Source organism: Muntiacus reevesi, chromosome X, assembly GCF_963930625.1.
Source record: "Muntiacus reevesi chromosome X, mMunRee1.1, whole genome shotgun sequence".
Taxonomy (NCBI): domain Eukaryota; kingdom Metazoa; phylum Chordata; class Mammalia; order Artiodactyla; family Cervidae; genus Muntiacus; species Muntiacus reevesi.
In genome coordinates, this window is record NC_089271.1 from 64,562,079 (window position 1) to 64,569,843 (window position 7,765).

The following is a 7,765-nucleotide window of genomic DNA, read 5'->3' on the forward strand; positions in this document are numbered from 1 at the left end:
CATAGTGTAGGGAACAGAGTCAATAACTATGCCCTATCCTTGTTTGGTGGCATATCATAACCGGAATTACAGTGTTGAACATTTTGAAATGGATAGAAATAATAACTCACGATGTTGTATACCAGGAGCTAACATAGTGTTGTAGGTCAATTACGCTTCAAAACAGACAAGCAAGCAAACAAACAAGGATGCGGAGGAAAAGAGATAAGCTTTGCACTTACCAGAGGGTAGGTGTGGGGGAGGGGAATTGGACAAAAGTGGGCCAAACAGACACACGTCCATTCATTAGACAAATAAGTACGAGGGCTGTAACGTACAACATGATAACTACAGTTGACACTGGTGTATGTTATCTATGAAAGATGTTAACAGGGCAAGTCCTAAGAGTTCTCGAATCCTAAGGGTTGTCTTTTCATCTTGTCTATAGTCTCCCACAGCCCCTCGCCCCACCGCCTTTGCTTTACAAAAGCTTTTAAGTTTAATTAGGCCCCACTTGTTTATTTTCATTTTTATTTTCATTACTCTAGGTGGTGGATGCAGAATCATATTGCTGTAATTTATGTCAAAGTGTGTTCTGCATGTGTTTTCCTCTAAGAGTTTCATAGTGTCTTGTGTTAGATTTAGATTTTAATCCATTTTTAATTTATTTTTGTGTATGATGATAGAGAATGTTCTAATTTCATTCTTTTCTGTGCAGCTGTTTTCCCAGCACCACTTACCGCAGAGACTGTCTTTTCTCATTGGTATGTTCTTGCCTCCTTTGTCAGAGATTAATTGACCATATGCGCATGGGTTTATTTCTGGGCTTTCTATCCTGTTCCTTTGATCAGCATTTCTGTTTTTGTGCCAGTAGCATACTGTTTTGATGACTGTACCTTTGTAGTATTGTCTGAAGTCCAGGAGCCTGATTCCTCCAGCTCCATTTTTCTCGCTCAGGATTGCTCTGGCGATTGATGGTCTTTTGTGTCTGCATACAATCTTTGGGAATGTTTGATCTAGTTCTGTGAAAAATACCATTGGTAATTTGATAGGGATTCAATAGCATCAGTAGGTTGCATTGGGTTGTATAGCCATTCTGCCAATATTGATTCTTCCAATCCAAGGGATGTCAGAGAGGCAGCAGTGAGCTGTGGCTTTAAGTTTGCCCCTTTGAAAAATGCATTTCTCAAGGAGGCGAAATCTGTTAAAAAAAAAAAAAAAGAGGTACAGAGTTTATTGTTAGAGACACAGCACAACAAGTAGGAGAGCACACAGAGAAACAGTTTGTTTAGTTAAGACAGAGAAGGCAATGATACACACTTGGAGAGAAAAGGTGTGGGCATCTGTCCTACTGAGGAGAAGTGCAGTAAGAGGCAGTTAAGTCATTTTTATAGGACAGTCCTTTTGGGTCTTTGTTTAGGTTTGGCCAGTTATCTTGTTTCTTTTCTCACACCTGACCTGTCCTAGGACCCTCCCCAACATGCATGAGCATCTCTATTCCCAGATGCATGCCAGCCCGGAGACCTATGGGGGAGACGTGGCATCACACATTATGGGGTGGGGCCCCTTTGCTTTTGACCCCCAAGGAGCCTTTCTTCCCATGTGCAGTGTCTCTCCTGCCCTGAGAACGGGACATATGTGACCTCTTGATGTTTTACTCAAACAGAGAGTAGCCCCTCTGTCTCTGCCAGAGCTGTTATCTTACATTGTCCTCAGGAAACAAAGCCTGACTATTTCCCCAGTTACTCTTATTCGTTCTATTTCAGAGTGCAAGCTGGAGACTGACTGTAAATACCTGGACTGAAGCCCACTTGCCTCCTTCCTTAGGAAGTGTAAAGCAGAGGCTAGTTGTAAATGCTTGCCCTCACAAGCATATAATATTTCTTTCCGTCTGTTTACATCATCTTGAACATCTCTCATTAGGATGTTATAGATTAGGATCTTTATCCCTTTCCTACCTCTGCCTTTCCCTTTTGGTAATCATGTTTTCAAAGTCTGTTTCCATTTATTTAATAAGTTCATTTGTACAACTTTTTAGGTTCCACATGTAAGGGACATTTGTCTTTCTCTTTCTGACTTTCTGCACTCAGTATGGCAATCACTACGTCCATCCATGTTGCCCCAAGTGGCATTATTTCATTCTTTTTATGGTTAAGTAATATTCTGCTGTATATGTGTACCACATATTCTTTATCCATTCCTCTGTCGATGGATATTATGTAGCTACCATGTCTTGGCAGTTGTAAATAGTGCTGTAACCAACATTGGGGTGCATGCATCTTATAGATTTGTGAGTACTGCTCTTTGGTCTCCTTAGGTTTATTCCTTGGCATTGTATTCTTTTTGATGGGATGGTAAGGGGGATTGTTTATTTAATTTCTCTTTCTGAAATTTCATTGTTAGCATATGAAAATGCAAGAGATTTCTGTGCATTCATTTTGTATCCTGCAGCTTTACTGAATTCATCGATGAGCTCTAATAGTTTCTGGCAGCATCTTTAAGATTTTCTATGCACAGTATCATGCAAACTGCAAGCAGTGACAGCTTTATTTCCTTTCCAACTTGGATTCTTTTATTTCTTTCTCTCTGATTGCTGTGGTTAGATCTTCCGTACTATATTGAATAAAAGTGGTGAGAGTGGCCATCCTTCTCTTCTTCCTGATCTTAGAAGAAATGCTTTCTTCTTTTTAATATTGAGTATGATGTTATCGGTAGGTTTGTGAAATGTGGCCTTTTAAATGTTCAGATAGGGCCCCTCTATGCCCACTTTCTGGAGAATTATCACAAATGGATGTTGGACATTTTTCTAAAGCTTTCTCTGCATCTATTGAGATCTATGGATTTGTGGATATTGAAAAAATCTTGCATCACTTGGATGAATCCCACTTGATCATGCTATGTGGTCCTTTTAATGTCTTGCTGGATTTGGCTTGCTACTGTTTGGTTGAGAATTTTGTGCCTATGTTCATCATTGATATTGCCCTGTACCTTTCTTTTTTGGTGGTATATTTGTCTGCTTGTGGTATCAGGGTGATGGTGGCCTCATAGGATGAGTTTGAGGAGTGTTCTCTCCTCTGCAAGTGTTTGGAATAGTTTCTGAAGGATAGGTATTGACTCTTCACAAAATGCCTGACGGAATTTGCCTCTGAAGTCATCTGGTCCTGGCCTTCTGTTTTATGGAAAATTTTAAATCAGAGTTTCAATTTCAGTACATATGATGTCTTTCCTTATAGTTTCTATTTCTCTCTGGTTCGTACTTGGAAAATTGTACCACTCTATATGCAGATCAAGAAGCAACAGTTAGAACTGGACATGGAATAACAGACTGGTTCTAAAAAGAAAAAGGAGTACGTCAAGGCTGTATATTGTCACCCTGCTTATTTAACTTATAGGCAGAGTACATCATGTGAAATGCTGGGCTGGAAGAAGCACAAGCTGGAGTCAAGATTGCCGGGAGAAATATCAATAACCTCAGATATGCAGATGACACCACCCTTATTGCAGAAAGTGAAGAGCAACTAAAAAGCCTCTTGATGAACGTGAAAGTGGAGAGTGAGAAAGTTGGCTTAAAGCTCAGCATTCAGAAAACTAAGATCATGCCATCTGGTCCCATCACTTCTTGGGAGATAGATGGGGAAACAGTGAAAACAGTGACAGACTATTTTTGGGGGTTCCAAAATCACTGCAGATGGTGACTGCAGCCATGAAATTAAAAGACACTTACTCCTTGGAAGGAAAGTTATGACCAACCTCGATAGCATATTGAAAAGCAGAGACATCACTTTGCCAAGAAAGGTTCATCTAGTGAAGGCTATGGTTTTTCCAGTGGTCATGTATGGATGTGAGAGTTGGACTGTGAAGAAAGCTGAGCGCCGAAAAATTGATGCTTTTGAACTGTAGTGTTGGAGGAGACTCTTGAGAGTCCCTTCGACTGCAAGGAGATCCAACCAGGCCATCCTAAAGGAGATCAGTCCTGGGTGTTCATGGAAGGACTGATGCTGAAGCTGAGGCTCTAGTACTTTGGTCACCCCATGCGAAGAGTTGACTTACTGGAAAAGACCCTGATGCTGGGAGGGATTGGGGGCAGGAGGAGAAGGGGACGACAGAAAATGAGATGGCATCACCGACTCGATGGACATGAGTTTGAGTCAACTCTGGGAGTTGGTGATGGACAGGGAGGATTGGCGTGCTGTGATTCACGGGGTTGCAAAGAGTCAGACACGACTGCGCGACTGAACTGAAGTGAAATGAATAATTGGTCCATTACTTCTAAGTTGTCCATTTCATTGGCAAATATTTGCTTCCTGTATTCTCTTACAATCCTGTGTATTTCTGTGATATCACTTGCAACTTACTTCTCCATGTCTAATTTTATTGAATTTAACCCTCTCCCTTTATTCTTTTTTTTTTTTTTCTTTTGGGTTTCACTGGCTCTGCTTTTAAATCATCGTGGCTTTCTGTTCCATTCGGGAGGGGAGGGGTCCAGAGGGTCCAGTCGGCGGGACGACTTTGGTTCAGTCCCTGGTTTCTTGCTGCATAGAAGAGGCTGGGGTGCGAGGAGTGGACCTGGTCGCATTTTCTGAGGTCCCTGGCTGGCGGGACCCGAGCCCTGTACAGTGCGCTACCTCATTCCACCACCAGGAGGCGATTGTTCCCTCTGGGATTTCTTCCTGTAGGGATGCTGACAGCGTGCGTGGGGGTGGGGGGGGGAGGGAGGAGAGTAGTGTAGGGTCACAGAAGGTAAAGCAAGACCTAGGCCTGAGACTGGCGTCGGTGGAGAGCACCACCTCTCCGCGGGGAGTCTGGGGCTGAAGGGGCCGGGGGAGGAATTTCAGGACCTGGGTCCCCCTGACAGAAGTCTAGGGGAAGGAAATCATGCGGCCCAAGGCAACAGTTAATGCAACACAGTGGGAGATGTTCCTTCTCTACCCTGCCAGGCAACCTCTTCCCCCCAGTTGGGAAGGGGCAAGATTTTTGGAAAACACTGCTGCCTGCTTGGGTCTGCGTACCACCCTGGTGGGGCCAAACTCTAGAATTCGCTTGCAGTGGAACTGCGGGAGACAGCCAAGCTGGGTTAACTGCATAGACGGGGACAGCTCCGAACTCTCTCCTCCAGCCCCCAAATGGACGAGCTCCGGATGCCCGAAATTCCTGGAGGGACCCACCAAAACGAAAGGGAAAGGGACTATTAAAACTAGGTTTGTCTTTCCCTGTCCCCAGCCCCCTGGCCCCCTTCCCGCTGGGCGCCCCCTGCAGGCCGCGTCCTCAGCACGTCTTCAGCACCTGTTGCAGATGGAGGCGCACTTCGGTGGCATTTTCCCAGGGTACCACGCTGGCGCGGAAGGAGCTGGGCTCAGCCTTCTGTGCCTCCTGGATAAGGCGGTGCATGGGGTAGCCGCGGCGCGGGAAGGCCACATCGCCACCGGCCAGCAGCCCCATGGGACAGAAGTTGTTGGCGCCGTCGCCCACGTAGGAAAGGCGCTCGAAGTGCACGCGGTCGTGGGCCCGCTCGCGCAGGTAGTCGCTGAGCACCTTGTGCTTGCACGTGTTGGCGGGGCAGCGCGCGCAGCTGTGTGAGTGGAAGGGCTGCAGCGCCAGCAGCCCCCGAGCGTCAGGCCCTGAAGGGTTGCTGAAGATGCAGCGGAACAGGCCTTGGTGGCCGGCGGCGCGCAGCGCGCTCTCCACGCCAAAGGTGTTGGCATCTGAGATGAGAATAACCTCAAAACAGGAACCCTGCTTGGCCACAAACTGCAGCATTTCGCCCATGCCGGGCGACAGCAGGATGGACTCGTAGACCACGGGCAGGTCTCGCGGCCGCACGCCCTGTTCACCCAGGTACTGGAAGACGTGCTGCATGTACTCATTGTAGAAGCCCTCGCGGTAGGTGGCACGCAGGCTCTCTGGGAGCTGTTTTCGTCCACGATAGTCTCATCAAAGTCGAAGGTCAGGAGGAAGCGCGGCGAGCCCTGCGCAGCCATCCCGCTGTCCCTAGACAGGCATTGGAGGCCAGCAACTGGAAAACACCTGCTCACTGTCAGTACATCACCCTGAGCACCACCTGTAGGGATTGTTGGCCTCCAGCTGTCGGTCCAGAGCTCCTGACCACCATACAAGGTCCATGTGAGGGTGCCCAGCCAGGTGGCTTTGTTTCCACCACTAACATCCACCTGATCCTATCCCCTCTCCTGAGCCCCAGGAACCACTCAGTAAAAACAGCCCATCAAATAAGCTAAGGACCACAAGGCCCTTGCTAGTCATCCTCTTAACAATCCCTCATGATGCTGGAAAGGTTACAGATATTATTGAAGACCTAGAAAGGGTAACCAACTTGTGCAAACATCACCCACTATATATGGCAGAGACAGACCTCAAAACCAGATCTCAGAGTCTGAGACCAGTGTTTTTTTCTCTATATGTTCATTGCCCCTTTCTTGTGTATGGTACATCATGGCTTACAAATCAGCTTCACTCATATTCTGTCCTTGCTCAACACAATTCCATGGATCCAGCAGATGAAAAGGACTCGAGAGATTAAATAACTTGCCCAAGGCTACCATGTTTCTATTGGGCAAAGCCTGGTTCATGAACACTTGGTCACAGCCTTGCCTGCCCTCTGTCCTCAAAAGGGAAGAGGCAGATGCCCAGGGCTGGGCATCCACTGCAGCTGAAGGGCTAGGACCCCTGGGTACCACAGGTGATCTAGGACTGTCTCACTCAGTGGTGCTTCTAGAGACTGGCAGTCCGCCAAGAGTCAGGTTGATATTTCTGCCAGATTTTGCTATGTGACTTTGGGGACAGGATTTGGCTTCCTGGGGCCTTCACCAATGCTGCTTCAAACCTATAGCTCCCAGTTGCTCCCCTCCACCCTGGGTTTAAATGAGAAACTAGATGCAGCTGGGACACATCTGGACCACTACTGCGAGCCAGACTAGACAGGGGCAGGAGCAAACGTCTGGCTGGCTGCTGCCCTCTGGTGGTGAGAGTGGGTTGACACTGGGTACCCCTCTGACTTTGTCAAGGTGACTCTCCCCAGACCATCCCAGGACAGCAAGGAAAATCAACAGCTTCTCAAGAGAGAGACTGGGACTTTGCAGGAGCAGGGCACCAGTCAGAGGAAGGGCTCCCTCCATCTTGAGGTACCCCATCTGTCCCCACTCCCTGGCTACACATGGAATGTGGGTTTCAGCCTTTTCCCTAAGCATTTGTAGTCTAGGAATCTAGTTGTGGCCAAAGCTCTGGAAGCTTTCTCCTGAGTGACTGAATCCTCTTGTGGTCAGCAAATAGTGTCTCTCAGAGGAAAGGGGGACAGGACCTCTGAGCTTTTCCAGCCGGGTGGGAAGCGGCGGCGGCAGAGGTCTGTCCCGGCTGAGTTTGGAGCGTTAAGAGTAGGGGTACACGGGCTAGCTGAGGTGTTTGGGCTCAGGATGGAGCAAGGGGTGCTTACGGGAATTGGAGGGGATGCGGTGTCTTATCCACCCCCGGATTTCTGGGCTTCGGCTCTCACGAGTCCCTCCAGTCCGGAGGGGCCGAGGATGACGTGCGTCTGGGCCGTCCCCTCCACTTGCCCCCCATCCCCCCGCCCTTTTATTCTTGATGGGTCTGGCAAAAGGTCTATCAATTTTGCTTATCCTTTCAAAGAACCAGCTTTTAGTTTTATTCACTTCAGTTCAGTCACTCAGTTGTGTCTGACTATTTGCAACCCCATGGACTGCAGCACGCCAGGCTTCCCTGTCCGTCACCAACTCCTGGAGCTTACTCAAGCTCCTGTCCATCGAGTCAGGGATGT

General features: G+C 47.7%; 1 pseudogene; it reads right to left on the minus strand.

The window, feature by feature from the left end:
• Window positions 1-5,244: 5,244 nt before the first annotated feature.
• Window positions 5,245-5,957, minus strand: LOC136154322 (phosphoethanolamine/phosphocholine phosphatase-like; annotated as a pseudogene).
• Between the last annotated feature and the right edge of the window lie 1,808 nt (window positions 5,958-7,765).